Source organism: Papaver somniferum, chromosome 5 (assembly GCF_003573695.1).
Source record: "Papaver somniferum cultivar HN1 chromosome 5, ASM357369v1, whole genome shotgun sequence".
Classification (NCBI taxonomy): Eukaryota; Viridiplantae; Streptophyta; class Magnoliopsida; order Ranunculales; family Papaveraceae; genus Papaver; species Papaver somniferum.
In genome coordinates, this window is record NC_039362.1 from 18194505 (window position 1) to 18207429 (window position 12925).

Here is a 12925-nt window from a genome sequence, read left to right on the forward strand (position 1 = left end):
TCTATTTTGGTAATGGTAACGGTAACCCTAACTTTGATAATTTATGTACTGTTGAATCACTTACAAAGATTGAGAGAGAATTGGACTCCATATTTGTTATGATTTCCGAGAGAGAAAATCAATTGAAAGCAGGGGATGTTACATCGCCATCATCATCATCTCCGAATTGCGATCAGAATAATTTTGGGGTAATTGAATCTACAGATTACGAGTCTACTTCTTTGGTGGTAGGATCTTCTAACACCGTTTATGATTATGGACTTCCTTGTTCTGATTATAATCAACAACAACCCCAACCGGAGGAGGAAATGAAGAAGATTTTTGGGGTTGTTGAATCTAATTCTAATTCGTTGGCAGTAAGATCGTCTAAGAACTTCGATGATTCTTCTTCTTACTTCTCTAATCGGGAAGAATCCCAACCCTTGATTAGTTTTGTTGATCCTTTCTCTGAAATGGTTTATGATGAGCCATTCTCTGATATGATCGATTTGGAGTTCCAGAGATTGAATTGCAGCAGCAGCTACATGGACATGATGATGAACACAACAAACCCAATTGACGGACCAGAATTCCTTCTGTGGTGAATAGTGCTGGCTGGATGGCGTAATTAATGTTGAACTAATTAGAGAGTTTTTTTTTGTTTTTTTTTTTTTGTAATCTATGATGATTCTTTGTTCTGTTTCTTGTATTCATGGAGGAGACAATTGATTTGTGATGATCATGTATCTTTCTAGTTTATGTAACTTCAATTTTCTGTATTATTTTATTTCTTGTATTCATGGAGGAGACGATTGATTTGTGATGATCATGTGTCTCCTTAAATTTTTTGTATTCATGGTGACAGTATATGGATGTCAGGGGCATTATTTTGTAATTCAGTACAAGTTTGCAAATGACATAATGTATGAGAGAACTGGCAAAGTTGCCACAACTGCGGTTCTGAATTGGCTTTTCTAGTGTGCATCACTTCGCTTTACAGAACTTGTCGCCAAGGAAAACCATCCTACTAGACTGCTGTACAAAATGAAGCATTTTTCAGATAAGTTTCTCTGCTTTGCTTCGAGTAGCAATATTAACCTGCAATGCTTCTAATTTGTAATTTCTCTGCTTGTTAGATTAGTGATTACAGAGAATGAGAATGTTGTTTCTATGACCTTTCTGACAATTAAAATGATTTTATCTACAAGAGCATTAAAATGTCAAGCCTACTAGTCTTAAAATTTATCATCCGACGTCATACTAAAAGTACGGGTATAGTTTCCAGGTGCCAGCAGATAATAGTATTGGAATATCGGGAATCAGTGAAAGCACTACTGACACAGGTATGCTAAAGTTGCAAACTTATTCACTCTTTCTATTGCTGCACATATGCTGTTTGATAAAATTCCTGAATAATTCGTTCTTTTCCATCATATATATTGATTCATATATACAATCTTTATAGCTGAACATTTGTAAGTTTTAGTGAATTTCTGTAGTTTTTTATTTTTGTAGGTTATGAATGGCATTCAAATTAGTACCTCGATGTTTCTTGTTGACTTCCCTTGCTCAAAACTTGTCCAAACTGAGTGTTTCATCATATGTTTCTTCTGACTCTAATGAGCTCTCACCAGCTAACGAACTACAGTTAGAGTTCAGGGAATATTTGAAACCGTCTCTTCCATCTCATCAGAAATCGAATGACGCGGACATGGTCGCTAACCTTTTAATAGAGTGTCATGATCCTTATCATGCTATGGAATCCTCTTCACTTCATCTCAATGGTATAAGAGTTTCTACTGAGTTGGTTCAGCAAACTCTGATTAGATTGAAAAATGTACCGAGCATTGCGTTGGATTTCTTTGTTTGGGTAAAAGAACAACCAGGTTACAACCACGACGGGGTTGCTTATGATATGATGATTGATATCATGGGGAAAGCACGACAATTTGATGTCGCTTGGCAGTTGCTTCTTGAAATGGATCAGCTAGGTGATAAATCGACTTCGAAAACTTTCGGTATTTTGTTTCGGAGACTAATAGCTGCAGGACTTACAAGGCAAGCCATACAAGCTTTTGATGACATGGAGAGGTTCACAAAAAGAGAAACTGATAGAGAAGATTTTGTTGACCTTCTTGACACTCTGTGTAAGTATGGATATGCTAAGGTGGCTACAGAGATCTTCAATCAAAGGAAATTCAAACTTGAACCGGATACGCATATGTATACAGTTATGATTTATGGTTGGTGCAAATTAAATCGACCTGAAGTGGCAGAGAAATTCTTTAGAGAAATGGTAGATCGTGGATTAGAACCGAATGTTATTACGTATAATGTTCTCTTAAATGGAATTTGCCGTAGGACGGTCTTACACCCAGGAACTCATTTTGAAGGAATCATTCAAAAAGCTGAGAATTTGTTGGATGAAATGCAGAAGAGGGGAATAGAACAAGAAGTGACTAGCTACTCTATTGTTCTTCATGTTTACAGTCCCGCACATAAACCAGATTTGTTGCTAGATAAGTTAAGTTCGATGAAAGAAAAAGGGATTTTCCCAACAGTAGCAACCTATACTTCAGTTATAAAATGTCTTTGTTCATGTGGAAGGCTCGAAGATGCTGAGGAGATTCTCAATGAGATGGTTGCTAATGGAGTCAGTTCATATCCTACAACTTTTAGTTGTTTCTTTAAGGAATTTCAAGGGAGGAAACATGCTGATAATGCCTTGAAATTGTATAAGAAGATGGGAGACTTGTCATGTACGCCGAGTTTGTCCACATATAATATATTAGTTGGAACATTTTCAAGGTTGAACAAGATGGATATATTGCATGAGATATGGAATGACATGAAGGAGAGTAGAGCTGGTCCAGATTCGGATTCATATACGTTGTTGATTCATGGATTATGTGAGAAACGGAAATGGGCACAAGCTTGTGAGTTTTTCCAGGAAATGATAGAGAGTGGATTTCGTCCACAAAGATCACATTGGAGAAGCTATACAAAGGTTTAACACAAGCTGATATGTTGGCGACTTGGAGAAGATTGAAGAAGAAACTTGAAGCATTACCACTTAAGCCCTTTTAGGAGTCGATAAAAGATAAATGACAATACAACTTGGATTTCCTGTTAGAATCCAATGTTGGGGTCCAGAGCAATCTACACATACTAATTAATCTTGCAGAAATAATCTAGCTAACAAGAAACACTTGATCTCTCGTATTGCTCCATGAACCTCACTACGATCTAGGATATGAAGAAGAGAAAAAGAACCAAACAGATGCAATCCATAAACAAAAGCAACAGGATTTAAAGTACTCACGGATTTAACGTGGTTCAACAATATACATGATGTGTGTATATTGTCTACATCCACCAAACGGCTACAACATCTTTATTAATTATAGAATCAACTGACAATTACACATCCTGATTGGCTAATCTACCCATCGACTCATCACAACGTGACCGAACACAAGAACTCTCACAAGCACCCTATAAGATCCAAAGTAGTGTCTTCACCTATACGAGATAACATTTACCACATTATCTACCACAACAAGATGATCTTCTCTGCAAATCCTGACATAGATTACCATGGACTCCTTTAGCTCAACACCAATAACCTAATCCAGCACCACCAAGATGATCTTCTCTTCAACAAGATGTCTTACCAACATCTCCATACGAATATTCTACAACGACATATCTTGTAACATCGATAAGTATCCCATAAGCACCATAATGATGTAATCCTTCCACCATCACATCTCTCACATACCACCCCAAGAGGTGGGATGAATTCCTCACATCTCTAATGAGAATGTCCTTGAGAACTCATAGCCTAGACCTCCTTATATAGTATACATATTACTTATCCTACAAGAATAGGGTTTCCTAAACTTTATGTCCAAGTAAACAATTAAATTCACTAACCTCCTGACCGACTAAATTTGGGATAAACCCAAATACCAAACACTGACCAAGTTTGGGTTATCCCAAACCCAAATTAACCGATAAAACAAGTTTGACTTCTTTTGAAACTCAAACACCCATCGTACCTACAGCCAAGAACGACAAATCTGTCGAGTAAAAAAGTTTGAGGGCCGCCTTTCCTTGATAGAGGGATCCTTGTCTGATGGAAAAGAACAAATTCAGGGGCCTCAATCTTTTTCTTGGTTCATCGGTAACTGCTGGCTCCTCTAAATAACCATTGTTTAGTGACTTCTCCATGATTGAAAACTTGGCTTGGAACACGCCTTTCAGCAGATGGTTTGGTTTGTGTGCACTAGCTTCCTCAGCAAATAAGGTCCTCTCTCTGATCTTTTTTTCCTTGGGCATATCCCTTTCCCAATCCTTTTTCCAAACGTACACCAAAGTTCGAAATCTGATAATCCGTCATTCACACAAAGACCAATCACACCCAGCCATAATCTGAAACCTTTGGTAACTTCTTCAAGCTCCAAGCAATTCAAGACGTTGTGTTTATCTTCTCATGTTATGTAGAGAAAATAACTTAACGGAAACTATATATTTGTTGAACCAAATTTCCCAATAGAAATATTTACCTTCATCTCTACAGGCTCTGTCACTATTAAAATCAATTTCAATAACTTTAGCAGATAAGAAAACCCCCAAATATTATCATTTCTATAATGTAGCTCTTTCCAACAGAAAGTCTCACATTGATCATCAGGAATCAAATAGCCAATGAAAATAAAAGGTTGTCGGAAAAACACGCCGAAATTGATGACCTGTCAAATTCATGCATCGTGTTTTCTCCTAAGTAGTATGCGTTATCTTCCATATCCAAATCACCACACATATTGTAGTATTATATCTTTATTCTTTAAACTCTTGAAGTGTCCAAGCGATACCATTTTAATTCCACATAACGGGTCTTTACCAAAAATAGGAACGTATTTGCAACACAAATAGACCAACCTGTTTCTTAAAACACAGTCTTGCACTTCAACCATCTCCGATCGACTTTAAATGGTGTACAACCAAAAACAACTCTTCGACTGAACGTCATAGACAAGAATCAAAAGATCACAAACTATCTAGCTTCTCCATCGTATACAATATGAGAGAAACTCCAGAAAACATTGTTCTACCCGACACAATGCCATACTCAACACAGGCAAACAAACCCTACAAACTATGTCGAAAAACTTCTTCTTATACAAGAATAAGAAACCATAGCTCCACCACAACTAATATCACATCTCATCCAACGATCATTGTCCTGCAACTTATTTGTAGCATACATGTTTCAAATACTCAGACTGAATATCAAACTCTTCACTATTGGAACATATCAAACCCTGGACAACGGACAATACTTCCAAAACGAAACCTATTATTAGATTTTTCCAAATCCTTATTGTAACAAACAACTAAAGCATAACGAGTATGATTTGATCTTCACATTCTTCAACTTTATGTTAAAGATAACTCAGCAACATGATCCAAAGAATAACAATTTGATAATAAAATTATTGTTTCCCATGGTTTGGAACAATAATGAGACTTTGACATGCTTATATTTCATCTTTACTTCCACAAACATATAAAACAATATTTCTATCTCAACTACAATACTCTTGCCTTCTTGTGTCTTGCCAAGCAAAAACCAATTAATTGAAAAACAACTACGCAGGTTTTTCAAACAATTCACAAGAATATGGTACGAAGTATAGATAATAAATAAACTTACTTGAAGCCATGCATAGGGTTTGTGCTCCACTAAGAATCAATGTCAAATATCCAATGTAGAGCACCATAAACATCAAAACGATACATCTTGACCATGTAGAATACAGATCAGATGATATAATCCCATTCCTTTTAAAAGTACACTTTACTTTGCTTTGTTCCCAAAACTGATGAAATCAAATCCTACACATACTTGATAACATCAAACTCTGCATCTTCTGAAGCTGTAACATCAAATCCTCATACTTGATGAAACCCAATCCTTCGTCTTCAAAATTTTCTGCCAATCCAGAAAACCCAAAACTTCTCTCTTAAGAATATTCTATCCATCCTTAAGCTCTGATACCAATTGTTGGGGTTCGGATCCATCTACACGTGATAATTAATCTTTCATAAATAATCTAGCTAAAAAGAAACACTTGACCTCTCGTATTGCTCCATGAAGCTCACTACGATCTAGGATATGAAGAAGAGAAAAAGAAACAGATGCAATCCATAAACAAAAGAAACAAGATAGAAAGTACTCACGGATTTAACGTGGTTCAACAATATACACGATGTGTGTATATTTTCTACATCCACCAAACGAATACGATCTCTTTATTCATTATAGAATCAACTGAGAATTACACATCATGATTGAATAATCAACCCATCGACTCACCACAACGTGATCGAACACAAGAACTCTCACAAGCACCCTATAAGATCCAAAGTAGTCTCTTCACCCACACAAGACACGTTTACCATATTATCTACCACCACGAGATGATCTTCTATGGACATCCTGACATAGATTACCATGGACTCCTTTAGCTCAACACCAATAATCTAATCCAACACCACCAAAATGATATTATCTTCAACAAGATGTCTTACCAACATCTCCATACGAATACTCCATAACTAAACATCTTGTAACATCAGTAAGTATCCCATAAACACCATAATGATGTAATCCTTTCACCATTATGTCTCTCACATACCACCCCAAGAGGTGGGATGAATTCCTCACATCTCTAATGAGAATTTCCTTGAGAACTCATAGATAAAACTCATAGCCTAGACCTCCTTATATAGTAGACATATTACTTATCCTACAAGAATAGGGTTTCTTAAACTTTATGTCCAAGTAAACAATTAAATTCACTAACCTCTTGACCGACTAAATTTGGGATAAACCCAAATACCAAACACTGACCAAGTTTGGGTTATCCCAAACCCAAATTAACCGATAAAACAAGTTTGACTTCTTTTGAAACTCAAACACCCATCGTACCTACAACCAAGAATGACAAATCTGCCGAGTAAAAAAGTTTGAGGGCCGCCTTTCCTTGATAGAGGGATCCTTGTCTGATGGAAAAGAAAAAATTCAGGGGCCTCAACCTTTTTCTTGGTTCATCGGTAACTGCTGGCTCCTCTAAATAACCATTGTTTAGTGACTTCTCCATGATTGAAAACTTGGATTGGAACACGCCTTTCAGCAGATGGTTTGGTTTGTGTGCACAAGCTTCCTCAGCAAATAAGGTCCTCTCTCTGATCTTTCTTTCATTGCCCATGGTTCTTGGTGAGAAGTCTATGGTTGACTTTCGTTTATGACCTGCTCTTCTCTCTCTTCAACTTATAAGTTATATTGGGTACTGCAGAGTCTCCACACAGTTTTATTCAGTAGTTTTCTTTTGCAACTTCAGAACATAAGTGGTTGGTAAAATTGTTTGGTTATACATTTGTTCCTGGTATCGCTACCCCTTCAATTCTTTGAATATAAACAAGCCCTTGGTTGAGATTTTGAGCACTCGTATAATTTTCACTCAGAGAGGCACAATTTGAAAAGAGCGACAACAAGTAGCTTACACCAAACAAACTTTTCTTTACGGATTCTCCATAACCATATGAGAGATTTCTTAGTTTAAAATAAAGAAATAAACATGAATTTTAACCTCTACATCATGTACCGCTTACAAAATTAAAAATAAAAATCCTAGCCTGTGAATTCTGAGAACCAAAGAACACAACCAATGGAAATGATCAGGCTTCATTGTCGCGATAACTGTATTTTAAATAAAAATAGGTAAAGTCACTGGATAGAATAAGAAAATCCAGGCAAGAAAAGGTAGAATGAAAAAAAACTATGTCTAATAAGTTTGTTAATTTTTGGAAACAAAAGTTAAAAGTTAATTTAGGTATTGCAAAATGACTTCTATAAGCAAAAAAAAAGAGTTTTTTATAAAAAAAATTAAAATGTTTTTGTGTTTGGCTTCTGCTTCTGGTATTCAAACACCCTATAGAAGTAAAAGTCACTTGCCAATGATCTTCATATTTCAAAGACCGGGAATTTGTCCAGTCTGAAAGTTTCGAAGGACGACAACACTCAAACTGGTTTTACAAAGTAAAGGGTAACAGAACCTTGACTTTCTTTTTTGATTTATCCTTTACTTGTGATCCACCCAAATATCTCAGGATTTTACCATCCTCAGAGACTGAAGCTACTTGTATAAGAAGTACAAATTGGGACAGAAACCTGCAAGGAATGCGCATATTCCCTCTTCATTCATGTATGAGTTCAGTTTCCCTCCATATAACTTTACAACTTTTACCAGCCTATTATCACCAATCCCCGTCATACCCAAACCCAAAGGTCCAAATCTCATAATCTTATACTCCCTCCGTCCTAGTTTAGATGCCAAAATAGGGGATTTTTTTCTTCCAAAAATACTTGCTACACTTCATATTTTTCCTTATTTTATCCTGATTTTCCCCTATCTTGGAATCATGCCATAACATGGAGAATTGTGTATTTCAATTTTCTAGACACACTCTTAAATACTTTGTCTATAGAATTTCATTAATTTGATTTTTTCCAAGCAAAAACAAAAACCTAGACATCTAAAAATTAAAAACCTTAAATACTAATCTAGGGTAATTGTGGGAAAGAAAACTATTCTCTTTGTGTTTCTTAATATTTGTGCAAAATCCAATTTTGGCATCTAAACTAGGATGGAGGGAGTACTTCATTGGTATTTCTGTATGCTTTAGTAGATGTGTTAAAAAAACATAAAAACCCCAGCATATCATCATCAAATTTACTCATTTCTAGAGGAGAATCTTAACTTAAACATATACAAAAATCCATTTCTATACTATGGTGAATGTATACTTAAAAAAGAATATCCTCAAAAGCTCCAGAAATAACTTCACAACTCGGTATATGAAAGAAAAAAACAGTAAAATTCAGGCAGGCAAAAGTAAATCCCTGTGTGGACCACTCGAATATCAAAAACCCAATTACAAACCAATAATCTGGTAGCATATTAAGACATCAACACTTGGTGAATCTTTATGTTCCAATGGTTGGTAACTCAAAAGATACGTAATAAAGTCCTCACTGGAATGAAGCATGAGTATTTCGATAGTCTGTTGACGCATGAGAATCTCGATAATCTATTGACGCACGCGACTCATATTGGAATGTCAAAATAAGCTAATTGCGTTGTTTCCTCGGCAAAAGTTTCTTTACTCTCCTTATTTTTGTATCTACTGTTCTATCCTCCTCCATAGACCTCCGAGGACTTTAATGCCAAGGTATGTATTGCCATTCAGAAAATAGCAATGTTGGATGATGTAAGGTGCATTCGAAATTTATCCATGAACCTAGCTAGTAGTTTTTTAATCTGTATCAGTTGTTAGTCCAAGACAAGTGAATATTCTGATCGAGGATACACTACAAGGCACAATATCCAGTTGGTGCAGGACGGATGTGTTAGAGCATGATGAGTGCCAAATATTGTATATATTTATCCCTTTTTGTTGGCATTTAACTCATCTTTTGTGCATTAATTCTACATTTTATCCCATATTCTGTATTTTCATTGTTTTCAAGAATAAATATTTTTCTTACTTAATTTTGCATTTTTAGGTAATAAATAAAGTCTGGATGAATTGCGGAGCGGAAAAGAGCTGAAGAGTGGTGAAAATCCGGAAGAAATTACGCAAGGAAGCCGCAAAGAATGGTGCGCACAAGACCAAAAAGCTAGGAATGGGCTCAAGAAGGAAGAATTGTTCTTAAAGAAGATATGGGCTTGGCATACCCAAGGCCCAAAACCCTCACCCAAACCCATTTTCTATATCCAAGCCCGTCTCGGATTTCAGCCGTCAGATCGAAGCATTTCAGCATCCTACGGTCGCTCCTATGCCTGTGCATCAAATCCCGATGAATCCGCTAAACACTACAACACCTAACCTAATCTCGCACCGTAGACTTCGTTGTATTTTACATCCTACGGTCGCTACAAGCTGCTTCTTCCTTATCCGTCCGATCCACCTACCATCTCCATATCCAGCGGCTTCAGCTCGTGGTACACACATCTTGATACACCCGCCTAACACACTAATACTCGAACCCTATGACCTAGCCAAACAGTTCCCTACCCTAACCCATATCGACCTCCACCTTCGTCTTCCTCTCCCCCTCTCTGCAACAGAAACACCCATTCCACCACCATCACCTCCACCTGCTACTTCCATCATCCATCACTCCTGTCACCACCATCACCTCCACCATCTCCATCATTACCCGACACGACCCATCCCCCTAATTCGAAGCGCTTTAACCTCTCTCACCAACTGACCTAGGTGAGGGTTGATAAAACACCTCAAATTAGGGAGCAATTGTAGCAATTGGGAGCAGGAGAAGAACCGAGAGAGGCAGAGAAGACATGGGGCGACGTCAATTCAAAGTTTTGGTGAGTAAATTTCGGAAATTGAAAACCCTAATTTCAATTCTAGGGTTTCGGAAAAATTGGGTATTTGGTGATATAAATAGGGGGTGATGTAGAGCAGAGAGAGGGTGTTCTTGGGCTAGCCAAGATTCCCCCAAATTTGGGTTAGTGTATGTTTAATTTTAATTTTCAATTTCAACTTCAAATCAATTTAAATCTTTAGGGTTATGTTTAATTTGTTCTCAATTCTGTTATTTTGTGCTGTTTAATTCTTGTTGTTATATTTCTGTTTAATATTTGCTGTTTTTATAATTCCATGACCTGTTTAATTTCTGAATACCATGTCCTGTTACTTGATGTTTAATGCTTACTGTTCCTATTCTTCTTATGTTTTGCTCACTGTAATTCCTGCTCTTGTTCTGTTTAAGTGTCCAGTTTAGTGTTCTGTTTAGGGTTCATGTTTAGGTTAATATTTTTCATATCCTGTTTGTCTCCTGTTAAATGTGCTCCTGTTAAAATTGTTGTTCCTGTTACATGTGTCCTGTTAATGTGTGATGTTCCTGTTGATGTTTGTGTTCATTGTTAATGTCATGTTAGTGTCATGTTAATTCACTGTAAATGTTTAGTGTTAAGTTTGTGCACTGTGAAGTGATGGAATGCTAGGATAGAAGCCTTTGAAGCACTGAATTGATTGAGTAATGGAAGAAATCAGTGCTCATAGCAAGCTGATTATCTTGCCATTCCATTTTTGTATGCTTAGGATGCATTGTGTTGATTGAGCATTGGGAGAAATTAGTGCTCATAGCAAGCTAATTCTCTTCCCATTCTATTTGTATGCCTGTATTCTTCCCTTGGCCTTGCATTGTCACCATTTCAGTTTCACCATCTCCCCTGCCCTTGGCTTAGGCCTTGGTTCACTTGCACTGTTCTCTGATTGTTGTTGTTTAGTTTCTTCATTGTCTTCATTGTCTTGTTTTATTTACTGCACTGCCTTTGCTATATTGCCTCATTGCCACTGTTACCTTGGCTTAGTGCCACCACTACTTGCACTGCCATCTCTTCTTGTTCTGCTGCTGCTACTACTTCCACTGCTTGTGCAGCTGCTGTGCACTTGCCCTTTGCACTGCTGCATTGCTTTCTTTGCCTTGTGCTGCTGCTGGTGCCTTCTCTGTGTTGCTTCTGCTGCTGTTGTTGCTGCCAAGCCTGCTGCCAAGCAAAAGCCCATCAGTCCACTGAACTTAACCAAAAGCCCAGAGCACAACTTGAGCTCACCAGAAGACCAAAACAAACCCATTAGGCCCAACTCATTCCAAGGGTATTCATAACCCATTAGCACTCAAAAGCCCATTGATTATTCATAGCCCAATAGCAAAATTTAGAACCCAAAATAGCTAGAAACTACAAAACACTCCCAATCTCTGTGGATCGACCCGTACTTGCACGAGCTACAACTGACGACCGTGCACTTGCGGTATTACTGTAGGCCCGTTTCATTTCGCTTCAATTTTACACACATCTCCGGGCCCACCAAGTTTTTGGCGCCGCTGCCGGGGATTGGTGCTGTGTTTTTCTTGTAGTTTTATTAGCTATTTTTGCATTTCACTGCATAGCATTTGCATCTGCATCTGCTTCACTTCATTTGCTGTTGGACCTGCTGTTCTGAACCTGTTTTTCCTCTGCTGGGACGCCACCAAGGAAAAGAACCAAAGCCCAACTGGGTTTTTGCAACAATATCAGAGCAGCTGGGCTGTGCTTAAAAGGTAACCCATTTAAGAGAACCCGAATTGTGGGCTTCCAATTTTTAATTGTGGGCTTGTAATATTAAAGCCAATTTTTGGGCTTCTCTTATTTTCTGTTGGGTTTGTAATTAATTTTTGTGGGCTTGTTTGTTTAATTTGTGGGCTTGTTTAAATTCTTTCATTGGACTTGTATTTTGGACTCTGGGTTTAAACCCAGCTGAGCTTGTAACCGATTGTGGGCTTGTTTCCACTCAAGAGTGGACCTCAAAACCAAAGTTTTAAAACAAACGTCGGGCCTTAACCAACTGGGCCAAATTAAACTTTCAAAATTAAAACTTAGTGTTTCGTGGGCCGCAGCCTTCCTCCCATTCCATTAGAGGACCAACAGTGGGCTTGCTCCCAAATTCAAAAAAAAAAAGAAAAAAAGAAAACAAATTTATTTTCTTAAATAAATATTTTCTCTCCCATTCAAAAATCAAAAATTTCTCCCATAAAAACCAAAGTTTTCCAAATGTTTCCCTAAAAACCAAAATTTTTCTTTTTCCCATCAAAACCAAATGTCTCCCGACAAAACCAAATTTTTCCCAAAAAGTCCAATCCCATTAAAAACCAAATTTTCTTGTAGATAATGTGTTAGTTCAATTTCCTTTTGTATATATTTTGTGCTCATCCATTGTGACTCTGAATATGTTGGAGTTTTGCCTTGGATAACGGAGTTTTAATTCTGCTTTCGCCGAAATCGGGTATTCTCTCTCCTTTTACTCTACTCAG

At 37.3% G+C, this 12925-nt stretch overlaps 1 pseudogene; it reads left to right on the forward strand.

Annotated features, from left to right (window-relative positions):
* The first annotated feature begins 796 nt into the window (after positions 1 to 796).
* LOC113281083 lies at positions 797 to 3157 on the forward strand (annotated as a pseudogene).
* The last annotated feature ends 9768 nt before the right edge of the window (positions 3158 to 12925 follow it).